This window comes from Dasypus novemcinctus, chromosome 7, assembly GCF_030445035.2.
Source record: "Dasypus novemcinctus isolate mDasNov1 chromosome 7, mDasNov1.1.hap2, whole genome shotgun sequence".
Classification (NCBI taxonomy): Eukaryota; Metazoa; Chordata; class Mammalia; order Cingulata; family Dasypodidae; genus Dasypus; species Dasypus novemcinctus.
The window spans coordinates 58,565,025-58,580,035 of NC_080679.1; the positions used below are offsets into that span (position 1 = coordinate 58,565,025).

Consider the following 15,011-nt stretch of genomic DNA (forward strand, 5'->3'; position numbering starts at 1 on the left):
CTCTTCCATCTTAAAAAAAAACCCCAGTAGAGTGGCCCAAGTCCCTGTTCAGTGTCCATATTATGTCTTCCCTTCCAAAAAATAGATGTATACTATGAAAAAGTAATCTCAAATACTCAGTCTACTCCACAACTTACCACACACATAATTGTGCCAAAACAGTTTTCACCACAGTCATCAATGAACTGCAGCATATCAAGTACTGCAGACATTTTTAAATGTTTTTCTTTTCTTTTTCATTTTTTTATTAGTTAACACTCTTAAGCACCCTTTCCTTCTCAAAACACTCTTTTTTAAACAAATCAATTTTATTGATACATATTAATAAAGCATAAATCTATCCAAAGTGTACAATAAAGGGTATTTGCTGTAATCACATATTTGTGCATTCATCATTTCATTCTTAGAGCACCTTCATTATTCCAATAATAATAAACAAAAAACATACAAAACTCATCACCTCTCAATCTCTCTTTGCTTTCCCTGCCACATCAAAACACTCTTTAAACCTTAACTTCCCCAATACCAGTCTCCTGGTTTTTCGTCTTCTTCACTAGGCATGCCTTCTCAGTGTTTTTGCAGGCTTTGTTTTTTCTACCCTGGGGAAAATATTAGTGTTCCTCTAGGCCAAGTAAACTCTCTTCTCACTACTAAGCCTTTCCTTTGGTTACTCTCTCTAAGCTAAAAACTCATATACCTATCTAGTTGCTAAAGGTAGAAATCTTAGAAGCAACATTTATACTATCTTCCCGCTGTCCTCTCCAAAATCATTAACAAATCCTCAAAATGAATTTTTCTCCTAAATATCCCTGGAATAAACTAATTTCTCATCACCCTAAACTAAGTTACTACCATCTTCTGCCTAGACATCCTAACTGTTAGCCAACCATCTTCTCAGATATTTCAAAAATGCAGATGACACCTTTTACCAACCCAGATATAATCCTTCAGGGTCTTCCAACTGATCTTAAAATGAAATGCAAACTCTGGCTTACAGAGTATTTCAAAATCTGGTCTCTGCTTCACCTGCTTTATCTCCAATAATTCTTGTCTCCCCTTCCTTTCCACTCTCTTCTCTAGCTCTACTTTCAGTCTTCTAGATATGTGGCTAAACCATATATTCTCTCATTTCTAAGTCTTCCTACATGCTTGAAACAATCTCTTCACTCTCTCGTTGCTTTGTAAAGAGAAGTTTTCTCAAACAACTAGACTGTGTCATATCTTGCACTCCAAAGTCCAAAGAGAACTGTCTTATAATGTCCAAGCTACAAATAGTAGTGATCAAATGTCTAACAGTTTAACTTACCAAGAAAAATAAATAAACATTAAATATTAGGACAACTTTAAATATGAAGTTTTGGTTTAAGGTGTTTTTGGTTAAAAAAAATGCTATATAAAACTAAAAACTTAGACTACCCTGAGGGCTGAAAAAATTATTTGAGATTATCCAGTCCATTCTCGCAGTGAAGGAAAATATTGTCAAATACATAAGTAAAAAATAATTCATGGAATACACAACTATGTGATTATACCAAATACAATTGATTATACACTTTGGATGAATTGTATGCTTTATTAATACATATTAATAAAGCATAAAATTGATTTGTTTAAAAAAGTGCTTCATGTTACTAGTTGTTGTTGGAGAAACGGCGCTCACTGGACACAGAGACTGACGATTGGAGGCAGGAAATTTATTGAAGAGTTCTCCCAGCAGAGGGAGTGTGAAGATTAGACTTCAGCCTGCCCAGGAAGGTGGTAGATATGACTTTATACAGTATATCAACAGGCAGGGAAATGTTACTCCTTGGGGAGGGTGTTGGAGGTGGAGTACAGCCTGGAGCCAATAAGGGGCTGTAAAAGGGAATTCTTCCCATGTATGGCAAGGGGGTAGTGGGCTAGGAAGTAGAATATTCTTGGAATGCAGGAGGGGTTGGTGGTGCCTGGGCCCAAGGGATGAAGGTGGGCTGCCTCTAAGCATGTAAGCTTACTTAGGTTACAGCTGTAGGCTGCCTTTCTTCAATTTATGTTATGGGTGAATTGAGTCACAGCCTTATGACCTATTAATCATTGCCAATCTTGTAAGGGGGGAACCTTTTAACACTAGTAACAATATCAGTGATTTCACTTATCTTAGGCTGTGCTTACCCAAACAAAAACCAGGAAATGAGATTTTTTTTAAAGTCAAATTTTCTCACTTAACATTTTAACCTTCCTGACAAATCAAATCAGGCAAAAATCAAAGCAATATGGAGATGGAATTTAGAAAATGGGCTAATTTTTATGCTTTTTCTGACTAAATAAGGCAAAATGAACAAATGTCTTGTCACATGGAAGTACCAAGTTGCTCTCATCTGAGATCAAATGACAGGCAGCTCATCATACTGTCAGATGGGGAAAAAATTGGGAATCAAGCATCAGCCAGGTGTCTAGGTGATAGTTATTCAAAGATTTTGCACTTGCACTAGTAAATAGAACTATCAAAGCTAGCCTGATCCTCCAGAAAACTGCTGGTACCGTTCTGCACACTTTCTCTGCTAATATGGTGGTTAAGATGTATTATTTCCTGTCCTGCTTCCTACCCTAGCTCCACTGTTTTCTGACTGTAGCACCTCAGACAAGTTTCCTAAACATTTATAAGTTGGTTACTAGCTCATTTGCAAGTTCTCAATAAGATAACACATAGAGATCATTTAGCACAGTGCTGAGAACATAGTAGGCATTCTGTAAATGCTATTGTTCTTATCTTTGTTCACTCATTCAAAAAATCCTTTTTTGCTTTGGATTCATAGGTATAAGAAAATAAGTTAACAAAAAGGGTGCAGATGCCAAGGAAAATGCTAATAGATAGATAGATAGATAGATAGATAGATAGATAGATAGATAGATAGATAGATAGATAGATAGATGATAGAGAGAGAGAGAGAAAGAGAAAGATAATTTAAGGGGAAAACTTATTTTCATTTCAATTACTTGAACGTGTTAGCATAGTGGGAGCTGGAATTTTAATTATCTGGATACTTACCACCATCTTCATGCTGTATCTTCTGAGAGCTTTTGTGCTAAATTATATATCTTTATATATTTTGTAAGTACTGGGGCTTGATCCCAGGACTTCATACATGTGAAGCATGCACTCAAACACTGACCTCACTTGCCTGCTCCATGCCAAGTTATAGTTTCAACTAAGATTTCCAAAGTAGATAAGCAGCATTCCTTTATAATCATTTCCACACATACATCCAAGAATACGGCTCCCTTTTAAAGAAAAGATTACCAGGAGGAGGACAATCTTACTTGGTAAGGGCAAAAGGATGCCCCAAGACAATCCCTAAACAAGAGCATCTAAAAGAACAATAATCCTCTGAGAACCGCAGCACTTTGTATTCTCTGGCCTCACTTGCCTAGCTGTCCCTGTGTGGTGACTTCCTTAATTGCTATGAATGAAGGTCATGATATCATAGATGAAGCATCTCAAGCATATTTACTAAATACTTAGGCAAAAAATTTAATACCCACATCTCAATCACAGCAATATAGGAGTTCTTGTTACTTCAGATGTCTCCATCAGTAACTGTCCCTGATGTCTCTTCCACTTTCCTTTGGTATTCAAGTTACTGGCTCTCTATGTACCTCTCCCACCCAGTCGCCATGATTTCCACCACCTATACTGATACCAGTTCTAATTAGACAAGTCTCACCTCACTTTCCTTGACCAATTACTCAGTTGCTACTCTGCTTTATTGAAGACTTTTAACATCTGTAACATTTCCACCTCCAGTCTTACCAACAGTTCTCTTTCATCTGCACTGAGGCACTACACAACCTTCCAGCTTTCTATTTCCCCCACATTCTCATTCCCCACAAATCTGCCCATTGCAACACTTGCCTATTCTCTGCACCTGTTAGATTACTCCCAGTTTTGCTTGCCTTCAACTCCTGCTTGGACCACTTTGTGAACCGTTTCAGCTAAGGAGAGCATTCATACCTAAATATGTTTCACTCCTGCTTTTTTAAAATCCTCAGTTTGGGGTACTTCCTACAGCCTTTAGAGCAAGAAGACAAAGGGTCATGCTTGGCTTCCATACAACACAAAAACCGAAATGCATCAGATTAAACCTCAAAAAAAAAAAAAAAAATCTAACACAAGAACCGGTAAAGGTTACAGAGAACTAGTATTTTATAAAACTATCTCTTATTATATGTCTGCACTTTTATACCCCTGTGATTGGAACTGCCCTTCACAATTTTAATTTCACATAAATCAGATTGATTTTTTAAATATTTAAATAGTACGCTAGTTTTAACATCAGACTATAGCGTTAAATTTGCTCCAGACCAAGCACTGAGATTTCTTAAATTTTCTGGGGTTTTGGTTTTTTGTGTTTTGGTTTTTTTTGGTGTTTTTTTTTTCAGGTACCAGGGCCAGGGAATGAACTGGGACCTTGTGTGTGGAACTGCAAGGTCAACCACTGAGCCACAATCAACTCCCCTGAGTTGATTTTTTTGTTTGTTTACTTGTTCTTTGTTTTGTTTTGTTTTGTTTTGTTTTTAGGAGACACCACGAACCAAACTCAGAATCTTCTATGTGGGAAGCAGGCACTTAACCGCTTGAGCCAAATCCACTCCCCCAATGTTTCTTAATGTACTTTTAATGTTTCAAATACACTAAAGATACTATACAAAGAAATAAACGTAGTCTAAGGCTATGAATTGATTAAAATATGAATTTTATTGCAAATTATTTTATCAATAGCATATTTCTGAAATACATACAGTTCTATCATCTCAGAATAAATTTAGTTATTAAGATGATTGATCTACCTACTGTATTAAGCATAATAAAATCTGTGATTTAAGTAATGAAATATATTTTGTAGAGTAATAGTACTAACCTTGTCCAAAGTATACAAAATACAGGTAGTCTATAAATTTTAATAATCTATACTACTACTTCTAAAATATTTACAAGATTAAGATATCACTTAACTGTTCTAATTAGGATACCTTCCATTTTAAATGAATGTAAATTCTAATTAAAACTGGCTTGAACAATAAAGAAATTCATTATCTCATACAGCAACAGATTCAGAAATACAGAAAAAAGGTGCGCCAACAATGCCATCACACACCCAGGTTCTTTCCATTTTTTCTCATTTTAATGCATTTGTTTTAGCCTCAAGGTGGATCCCCTTGTGGACAAAAGATGCCCTTCTGTGGCAATTTCAAGCTGCACTCTCAAATAATTGACTGTAATTGGGACAAAAAACTCCTCAACCACCAATCATTAGCAAGAACAGCAACACCATCAATAGTAGCTTGGACTAATCCAAATTTCACCTGAATCAAGAAGGAGATTGTCTCCTCCTGAGTTATGTGCCGAAGAGGACACCTGAACAATGCCCAGAGGAAGGAGAGAGTGAATTTGGGTGGCAACCAATAGTACTGGCCACTATAATAAAGAAGGTGGTATTGCTCTTAGAGATGAAAATGTTTGTGAATGGATGTAGGGAAAATGGGAAGGATAAATAACTTCAGTAAGAGATCATACCTGACTTAATATTCAGAGTCATCCGGAGGGTACCTGGTGATCAAAGTGAGTGAGGCAAAGAAGTACCAACAATGCTTGAGGCTTCCCATTGCCAAAGACCCAAAATGGAGGCAAGAATGAGAAACACACTGAGACAATTATCTCTGATTGTGATTGTGACAGTTTGAAGCTGGATAAAACCCAAAAAAATGATATTCTTAGAGTTAATCCATTCCCATAAGTGTGAACCTATTGTGTGAGGGACCTTTTGATTAGGTTACTGCAGTAGGGCATTCCCATTGTTGGTCTTAATCCTTTTACTGAAGTTCTTTAAAAACAGAATGAACAGAGTGGAAGAAAGCCACAGAAAGAGAGAGAAAGCCAGAAGCAGCCAGAGACTGAAGCAACGAAACCTGGACGAGGAGGACAAGCCCAGGAGACGCCACCATGTGCCTTGCTATGTGACAAAGAAGTCAGGATCACTGGCAGCTGGTCTTCAGGGAGAAAATATCACCTGATGATGCCTTGATTTGGACATTCTCATGGCCTCAGAACTGTAAACTAGTAGGCTAATAAATCCCCATTTTAAAAACCAACCCATCTCTGGTATATTGCATTTTGTCAGTACAGCAAACTAGATCAGTGACCTTGAACGTACTGTCAATTTTCAAGCATAAAGGTGCTCCAGTGGTACAGTCGGTTAGCATGTGGTACTTATAATTTTCAAGCACAAACCTAATACCTTGGTGCTATCCCTTAGAATTTTAAAGTGATACGTAATCTACTTAAATTGCACTGATTTATGAGAGCTAAATTAAATATATTAGTATCTCAAAATAATAAGTTCAAAGATATTGCTCTTATTCTATATTTCAAAATAAAATTGTATTATTGGCTTCAAATAAATTAAATATCAATACAATAAGAAATCTATATTAAAATGCTTTTAATTTATTCTGGAATTGCCAAACCAAGGAAAAAGAAAAAAAAAAGGAATATAGGGCAATAATATATATAATTTATTTAGAAAAATCTATATATTTTATTTACAGAACCCTTTCATAACACAGTGGTTTTCTGTACTGTATGTATTCTACATTCTTATTTCCCACAATTCTGGGCATGGATTTAAATTTTTGTCATAAAAAATTGGTAAGTGAATAATCCACATCATATAACCAAGTATTTAATAAATAACACAAGGATGCTTAGAAACAAATCAAGTTTCCATACATGCAAAATTATTTTTCCAGTAGTATTAATAGTCAATTTTTATACTGACATGATTACATGTTACTAAATTAGAGATATAAAGAACTATTTAACTCATAATTCTCTCATTCAACTTTAGAGGTCAGGACATAAGACACTTACATATGAAAAATAAACCACTATCCCAAGACAATGTTCCTAGTCAAACTGTATCCCCTCCAAATATAGCTAATACTGTGAAAAAGATATATGCATTTTTAAATTTACATATTATGAAATTAAATAGAAATGTTTCTTTGTTGAATGCAGACAAGTAAAATAATCAAGAGCTGTATCCTCCCCTATATACATATATTTTTAAGATTTATTTTATTTATTTCTCCCCACCTCCTTGTTGTTTGCATTTGCTGTTTGTTGTGTGCTCCTCTTCCTTTCTGGAGGCACCAAGAACTGAACCCAGGACCTCCCAAGCAGGAGGAAGACACATAATCATTTGAGCCATCTCTACACCCTGCTTTGTTGTCTCTCTCATCATGTTGCCCTCATTGTGTCTCTCATTGCATCATCTTGTTGCATCAGCTCATCACACCAGCTTGTCATGTCAGTTCACTGTCTTGCTTCTTTACTTTAGGAGGCACCAGGAACCAAATCTGGGATCTCCCATGTGGTAGGCAGGAGCTCAATCACTTGAACCACATCCATTTCCCTCCCCTATATTTTTTATGTAACATTTATGTAATCTCAAGCTTCTTTAAAAATTAAAGAAAATTTTAAAAAAAGAGCTGCAACCCTGTTTTTTGAACAAAGTAAATAATCTGCAAAATAGGAATTATTTACTGGGAATTTGCTTCCTCCCAAAATCTATACAATTAAATGATATCAGTTAAAACTGAGTTAAATAACTTGAATTTAATTGAACTATCTTAAGTGACAACACAACCCATGGACATCCTTCAAGAAATCAGTTTAGATTTCCTGAGGTTCTTAATGTTTATGTGCCATGAACCCATTTGGTACTTTAGTGAAAACTATGAATTTCTTCTCAAAATCACGTTTTAAATACATAAAATGTAAAAGACATTGAGTTAAGTATAGTTAATAAAATATACTAAAAAACAATTTGAGATAGTTACATATTTATAGATACATACACATATAAATAATAACATCAAGAAATAGGTTGGGGAAGCTGACTTGGCCCAGCGGATAGGGCGTCCATCTACCACATGGGAGGTCCATAGTTCAAACCCCGGGCCTCCTCGACCTGTGTGGAGCTGGCCCACGTGCAGTGCTGATGCGCACAAGGAGTGCCCTGCCACGCAGGGGTGCCCCCCATGTAGGGGAGCCCCACGCCCAAGGAGTGCACCCCATAAGGAGAGCCGCCCAGTGTGAAAGAAAGTGCAGCCTGCCCAGGAATGGTGCTGCACATGCAGAGAGCTGACGCAGCAAGATGATGCAACAAAAAGAAACACAGATTCCCGTGCCACTGACAACAACAGAAGCAGACAAAAAGAACAACACGCAGCAAATGGACACAGAGAACAGACAACTGGGGCAGGGGTGGGAAGGGGAGAGAAATTAATAAAATAAATCTTAAAAAATAAAAAAGAAATAGGTTGAACGATCACCATAATTTCAAACTAGTGAAAAACATGGAAATATTTCTAAATATGTGCAGCCAGAGCAATGAGAACGACAATAAATATCTGCCAGTTCTAGAAAGTTGCAGATGCTATTAAGACTATCATGTATGCATGTGTATGTGTTCTCTCACATACAAAATTGTCATGCTAAATTGAAAGTCATATGTTCTTGAAAATAATGATGACATTTTTCCCATCCAAGATCCTACATGCAATTACTACTGATTATGGTCATGAGCATGAAGACAGAAAGGAAAACTTCTCTAGAGTTTCAAAATTCACAAGTTGCTGCGCTACTCCATTTACATGGTCCATGCATTCTTGTCTTTGCCACTTACTCATCTGGAACTGCCCTCCTTCACTGCCTGCCTAACTCAACTTCATCCTTCTCGACTTTGTCAAATCATCTCCACACAACCTTTCCAGACAACTGCAACTGAGTGGGCTGAAAACTGAAACCAAAGCATCAATCTTCCTTCTTGTTGGGAACTCTGGCAGTTTATTAAGAACCCTGAAATTCTTGAGGGGCTGGATGCTGGTTTCAGGAAACCAGTAAACTATAACATCTCATCATTATAAGGAAAAGCTACAAAATACAATGAAAGCACTATATTAACACTCAAGTCTCACTTCACAATGCCTAATAAACTTACCAGTAGTAATTACCTTCTAAAGTAGTAAATTTGCCTTCTTATAGTGGCTAAATGCACATTTGCCTGTGCTCTAGTTAAGAGCAGAAAGGGCCCTTTGAGTAAGTCATCATCAAAGCCAGTTACCAAGAATGTGGGTAGCAGATCTTGCAACTATTTTTTATCTTCTTTTACAGATATAAATGAAAGCGTGTACACTCCTTTAGGATTTAAAAAAAAAAAAAATCAAGGATCTCTAGAAACAATTATCTACGGATTAAAGTAATAGTTAAAATTAGACTGAATAATATCAATTAATTGAACCTATTCATAATCCTTATTCCCTATGAAACCTCAGAAATATATATGTCATGTATATATTAATCACCTAAGGCTTAGAAGTTTCTAAGTCTTGTATAAACTTCCTCTTTAGAAGATATTTGATGAAGATGATACGCAGGTATATTTGTATAATAACAACAACAAAAATGAGCATGAAATAAAGGCAGATGTCCTAAGCTAGCTATGCTCTCTTGGGCACATATATCCAGAGTTATTCAAAGCTCTTTTAAAAAGTCATATTAATGTTTACTATGCAGGACAAAATATAGTGGAAATCACAACTGCTACATGAGTTAATTCATTTATTCATGTTATGTGAGAAATCAGAGCTGCCTTTCCAAAACAATTCTTAAGTAGATAATATTGAAAGACAAAAACTAATTTCCAATTTACCATAATGATGCCACTTAATGAAAACAGACAAATAGCTCTTATTCTCCTTCCCTGCATTTGGATCAAGTAACTATCTTCTGAGGAAAAATAATCATGCATTGTAAGCATCATGAGAATCACTGAAAACATTTTCTTAGGATAAAACAAACACACAACTAGCAAATAACCGAGGCTGAAAAACAGTATAAGCATTGTTCTCTAAGCCTTACTCTGGAACAAGGACTTTTAGCCATTCCCTTTTAAAATAAAGGCCTGATTTAAATTTCATATCTTCCCCGTTTGGAAGTGAAGTAATTTCCCTGTTCAAAGTTTATACCATTTTTCCCTTCCTAATTTGAATATGCCTTAAAGTCCCATAAAGCTTAAGTTTCCTGACTGCTAAAGGCATTAAGGTAACACTATTAGATCCTCTATAAGGCACCAGGACTAATGGCAGCCCCACAGTTGGCTCCTTTATCTACCTTTGAATGCATCAGGATATTCAAATAAAATAACATAGTTTTGTTATCCTTTAAAGGTTTTAGAAAACAAACTTCAGTATTGCTGAATGAGTCATAAACAAAGCACTAAGTGAAATCTGAATAAAAATAGCTTAATATTCAACAATTGAAATGAGGATTTTAAAGGTTTTTAATATGATATCATAAGTAAAATTAGTTATTTTATATTAAAATTGCCTTACTATATCCTTGAATGTTCACTTGCTCTTTAATGATTAATTTTTTTTTTTTTTTGCACTAATTTGACTACAAATTCAACCCAACAAGTATTCCCTGTATTTTTAGGGCTTCACTATTAATGATAATTCAAAGTCTTAAAAAAAATTTTTAAAAAACTGTGATTAAGATTTTATCACAGAGAAAGATTTCATTCTTTAAACACTTTATTCATACTTATTCTATTTTCTTTCTCTAATAAAGTAACTTGTTCACCTGAAAAAGTTATGTTAAACATCTACGAGTGCTGAAAGGTATATTGAGCTACTTTTAAAAATATCATATATTTTTTCTACTTGATACATTTGATTAAAAAACTAAGTATTTCCTACTACCAGTCAAGGATCAACAATTAACAAGGTCATAAACTATAGGTATCAGTATAGAAAACAAAGCCTATGTTGGTTAAATGTTTAAGAAGTAAAATAACATGCATAAAGTCAGTGTTGAGTTCAGGACTGGAATTTGAATCCAGGTTAGATAGTGCTTGGTCATAATAGGCACGTAACAAATATTATTTGAATCTATGAATGAATGGTTTCAAAATCTGTCCTCTACTTCTTCAGGAAACTTTTGTGGCCATGGAGAAAAGAAAGTATGTCTGTACATCATAGAAGTATTTTAGTTTCTCAAGTGTTATTTCAGAAAAGGGTACCAAAGTCTGCAAATATATTCATTTGGTAACTTCTCATAAAGGTAAAATTGTGCTGGATTTAAAAATAATAATAATAACTGGTCTGGAATATAAATATAAGCTGCAATAAAAATGAATTTGCTGATTGTTCTTTCCTGTTTCATAAATGACTCATCCTTACTCATAACAAAATCTCACCCAACATCCTCAAAAATTAAAATTTATGCTTAAATGAAAGCTGTGATTAAATATATCACTATTACATGTGTATTCTAGATATAAATGTTCCTATCTTACCTACTAGTCCTATTCATAGATCTCAAAGGCATCAACTGAGTCAGAACCCTGAGGCCTTTATGTTTAAAAGCGTGTAACATTATTTCATCTCCTTAAGGTTCACAGTAAGTTTGTAATTATGTAAAGGAAGTTTTGTTACCTTGCAAGTGGAAAAATTGAAATCATATATGGAGAAAACACTTTGCCAAGGGTGAGTCATAAAGTCAATCTCAGAGAGTAGGTTGATATTTATAATCTCAAATTCACCCATCTAGATGAAACACAGACCACATTACGCTTTTTACCATTCAACTCCAAGCCCACAATAGTACACCTACCTCCCTGAAAATAAAAGAAAGTATCAAAAAGTGCATAGATGATAAAAGTACATCAGTGATACATTAATACATGAAAGAACTGTCTGTAGTGCAGATAGGAGTTTGCATTCCTGGCTGATCTAGAACTTAAAAGCAACAGGGCCTTAATTCTCGGGCAAATGTTTGAAATATTGAGGTCACTCCATCTCTTAATCCTTCAGGTCAAAGAGCAAGATTTATCAGGATCACTTCTGACAAAAAGAAAGACATACTGGACATGTTCTCCACTTTAATTCCAAAACCCACATCTGTGCCATTTGAGAATACCTAATTGAACTATTCAATTTTGGTGGAAACCATCTGCTCAAAGCTCAAGTCTTCAATTCTTACAAGCTCTGTAAACAAAGAAGCAAGGTCAAGGGATAAGAATTGAGAGCATGCCTACTCCAAGTAAGAAGACAAATAGCAAAAGTGGGAGTATTTGTGAAGTATGGTCACCAAAAACATTAGGCCCCAAGTATTTCACTGCAACACTTTTCAGTATAAGGAAGGTCAGACATCCCTCCTAGAGCATATCTTTTACTTTCCCTAGTTATATCCAACTGCCCTCTGTGCTTGGTTTCTTTTTTGCCAAAAAGACTGATCTTAATCACCTAAAAATGCTCATTGCAAAAGAAACTCCTTGTTTAAGCCCAAGTACAATCAACAGTCCCTTTCCAATTATCCTCTACAAATTCACCCCAGTCCCTTTCATGCCTGGCTACTGAGCTCAATCTAGTTTGGCTGCTGGCCAGGTTCCTCTCTTTTTTCCTTGTCAGTCATAAAAACTTGGAAAACACTCCTGGACAGCTCAAGGAGACCTTTTAATTACGCGGTGGGGCAGTACCTCAGTCTGTCCGCTATTTCCAGCAAGGCTTGGAGTCGCCAGCAGCTGTACTATTCCAATCAGTGGGTTTTCTAGCAAGGATACTTGTTTATGTGGGGGAAAGGAGGGGAAGACTGACAGAGAAAGGGAGTGATTTGGAAATCTGAAAAATTTCCAACTCCACTCAAGAGTTTCCTACCTCCTAACACTCACTGAGCTTTATTACCCCCCACCCCCAACATCTCTCCTTTAGCACCTAATCTCCCATTCGGTATATTATGAGACACAGAATCATCCGTATCCTGGTCTCCTGCTCATCCTAGATATTATCAAGTGCAGTCTAAAAACTTTATTCTCAAATGTTGGTCCAGCCCTTTAAAAAATCAAGTCTCACATTAATGTATTAGATCTTACACTTTGCCAAACCTGCAGAATGAAATAGTGCATTTACATGTCTGAATGCAAGTGAAAGTAAGGCAAGTTCAGTCGAGAAAAACGGCTAGGACCCAGGGAGGGGTGCTTTGACTGCCAGCCTGCACTTAGCCGGGCTTTGCCCGCCGTACCAAGCGCGACCAATCCCAGCACCAACTACGTCTGCCTTACTCTACTATAGCACGCTAGTTCCAGCTTCAGCCTCCAGCTTCCTGTTCAAGTCCCATTCAACATCGTAAACACATTCCAAGAACATCAGAACGCCCAGAATTCCCTCCAGCACACAGAGATGTCAGCGCCGCGGCTAGAGGAGAACGCTCGGTGCTGGCTTCTGGTGGGTGTAGTGAGTCAGGCCACTGCGGAGGTGGATCCGCGCAAGAGGGCTTGGCCGCGGGGTCCAAAGCCCAGGGTTTTATCACCCCTCCGCGTCGCGCAGCCCCTCCAGCAGGGCGCCTGCCTGAAGGAACTTCGTGACCCACCCGGCTAAAGGGTAACCATGTGAACGCCGCCCCGGAGTCTGGGGCCCTCCCAGCTCCGGGCTTTAAAGTATGCGCCGCTGGGCCTCCCGGCTTCGCGCCTCCCCGCCCCCAGGCCCGCAATCGCTCCCGGAGCCAACAAAAGGGAGGCTGGCTGGAAGAAGTTTCGCTCCTGGGTCGCCTCGCTGTGACCCTTCGATGACTCCCCTGCTAAGCCCCGTCCGGTTCATGCACCCTCAGCCGGTCAGATTTGCGAGCGCCCTGCCGCCTCCCTCCAGCTCCTTCCCACCGGCCCCGGCCACTAGGACCAAAGTTACCACAAAGGCTGGACACGGCTTCAGGAGCCCGGAGACTGCTGCGCCCCCGACCTCGTAGGGCTCTCCCTTCAGCTTCAAGCACTACCACAGCAGGAGGCAACAGGTTTTCTCATTTCGTGCAGAACGACTTCTTGTCCTTTTCGCTGTCCTAATCTCTGCAACCTGCCGGGCGGCGGCGCACAGCCCGGCGTCCTCCTCCCCAGGCACCCGCGGTCGGAACTGACCACTGCCCTCAGTCTCTTGGGACTTCAGTTTCTCAGACATTACACACTACCTGGCGGGAAACTTGGGCTTGCAGCCCGGGAAGACCCCAGATAGATGGCGGTCTCTCGTACCTTCCTGAGCGATGCGGTTCGTCCAGGCTTCGGCCAGGGGCGTGGAAAGCGGCTGGGTGCTCAGAGCCCGGCAATCTCAGCTCCGGGGCGCCGCTTCCGCGGCCGAGAGGGAAAGTTTCTCTACGTCAAAACCGCGCTGGACTCGGGACCCCCCGGCTCGGGTCCCCTCCCTCTTCGTGTCCGTGCCCCCTCCCTCCTCTTCCTAATCGGCTGAACCAAAACTGGCGCTGTCGGCGGCTGGGCTCGGGGCTCGGGGCTCCGGGTCGCTCCTGGCTGGGAACGCCGGGCTCCCCCTCTTGGCCAGAAAGCAGCTCTCTCAGACTCCGGCTTGCGCACTTCTGGCGGTCTCCTTGGACACTTCTAAACGGGACGCCTGTATTCAAGCTCGCGGACTTTCTTTTTTTCTTTTATTTCTGATGCTAGCTTCGTGCGGGTCCACTGGGCTATCCCACGTTTGCACACAAAACCGGGGGCCGTGGAAGAGGCGGGGGGAGGCGAGAGAAGCCCACTGTGGAAGGAGGACCGGCCCTACCTTAGCCTGTCCTTACCACGACATAATGGAAAACTCTGTTTCCATCCCTTCACCCCTCTTTTCCTTTTGAACCTCCTCCCTGAAGCACTGGATAAGGACTACTGAGCTTTTCCTTTTTCCTTATCTGTATGCATTTACTTAAAATAAATTTTAAAATACCTCTGTGGTTTAAAAAGGAAAAAAAGAAAAAGTGTCACAAGATACACACACACAAATGAGTAGAGCATACTCCCTTCACAACGTTTTATCAAGAAGGCATTGATACTGCTGTTACTGCGACTTTCTGTGCCTCAATAGACTTTTGCCTTGATTTTTCCCCTCGTTTTAAAAACTCACTCTGAATCTCTGCATTTCATTGCGAA

The 15,011-nt window shown here is 38.7% G+C and overlaps 1 protein-coding gene across 9 annotated transcripts in view; it reads right to left on the reverse strand.

The window, feature by feature from the left end:
* GULP1 (GULP PTB domain containing engulfment adaptor 1) overlaps positions 1–14,652 on the reverse strand; it is a 313,380-nt gene extending 298,728 nt beyond the window's left edge. For 2 of the 9 annotated variants that reach the window (XM_071216224.1, XM_058300508.2), the window contains exon 1: positions 14,118–14,457. The gene's annotated coding sequence lies outside the window, so the exon portion shown is untranslated. Of the gene's footprint in view, positions 1–13,782 lie in introns of all 9 variants that reach the window. The other 7 variants (XM_058300513.2, XM_058300509.2, XM_004477045.5 and 4 more) reach the window with 6 other exon arrangements.
* Positions 14,653–15,011: the final 359 nt, after the last annotated feature.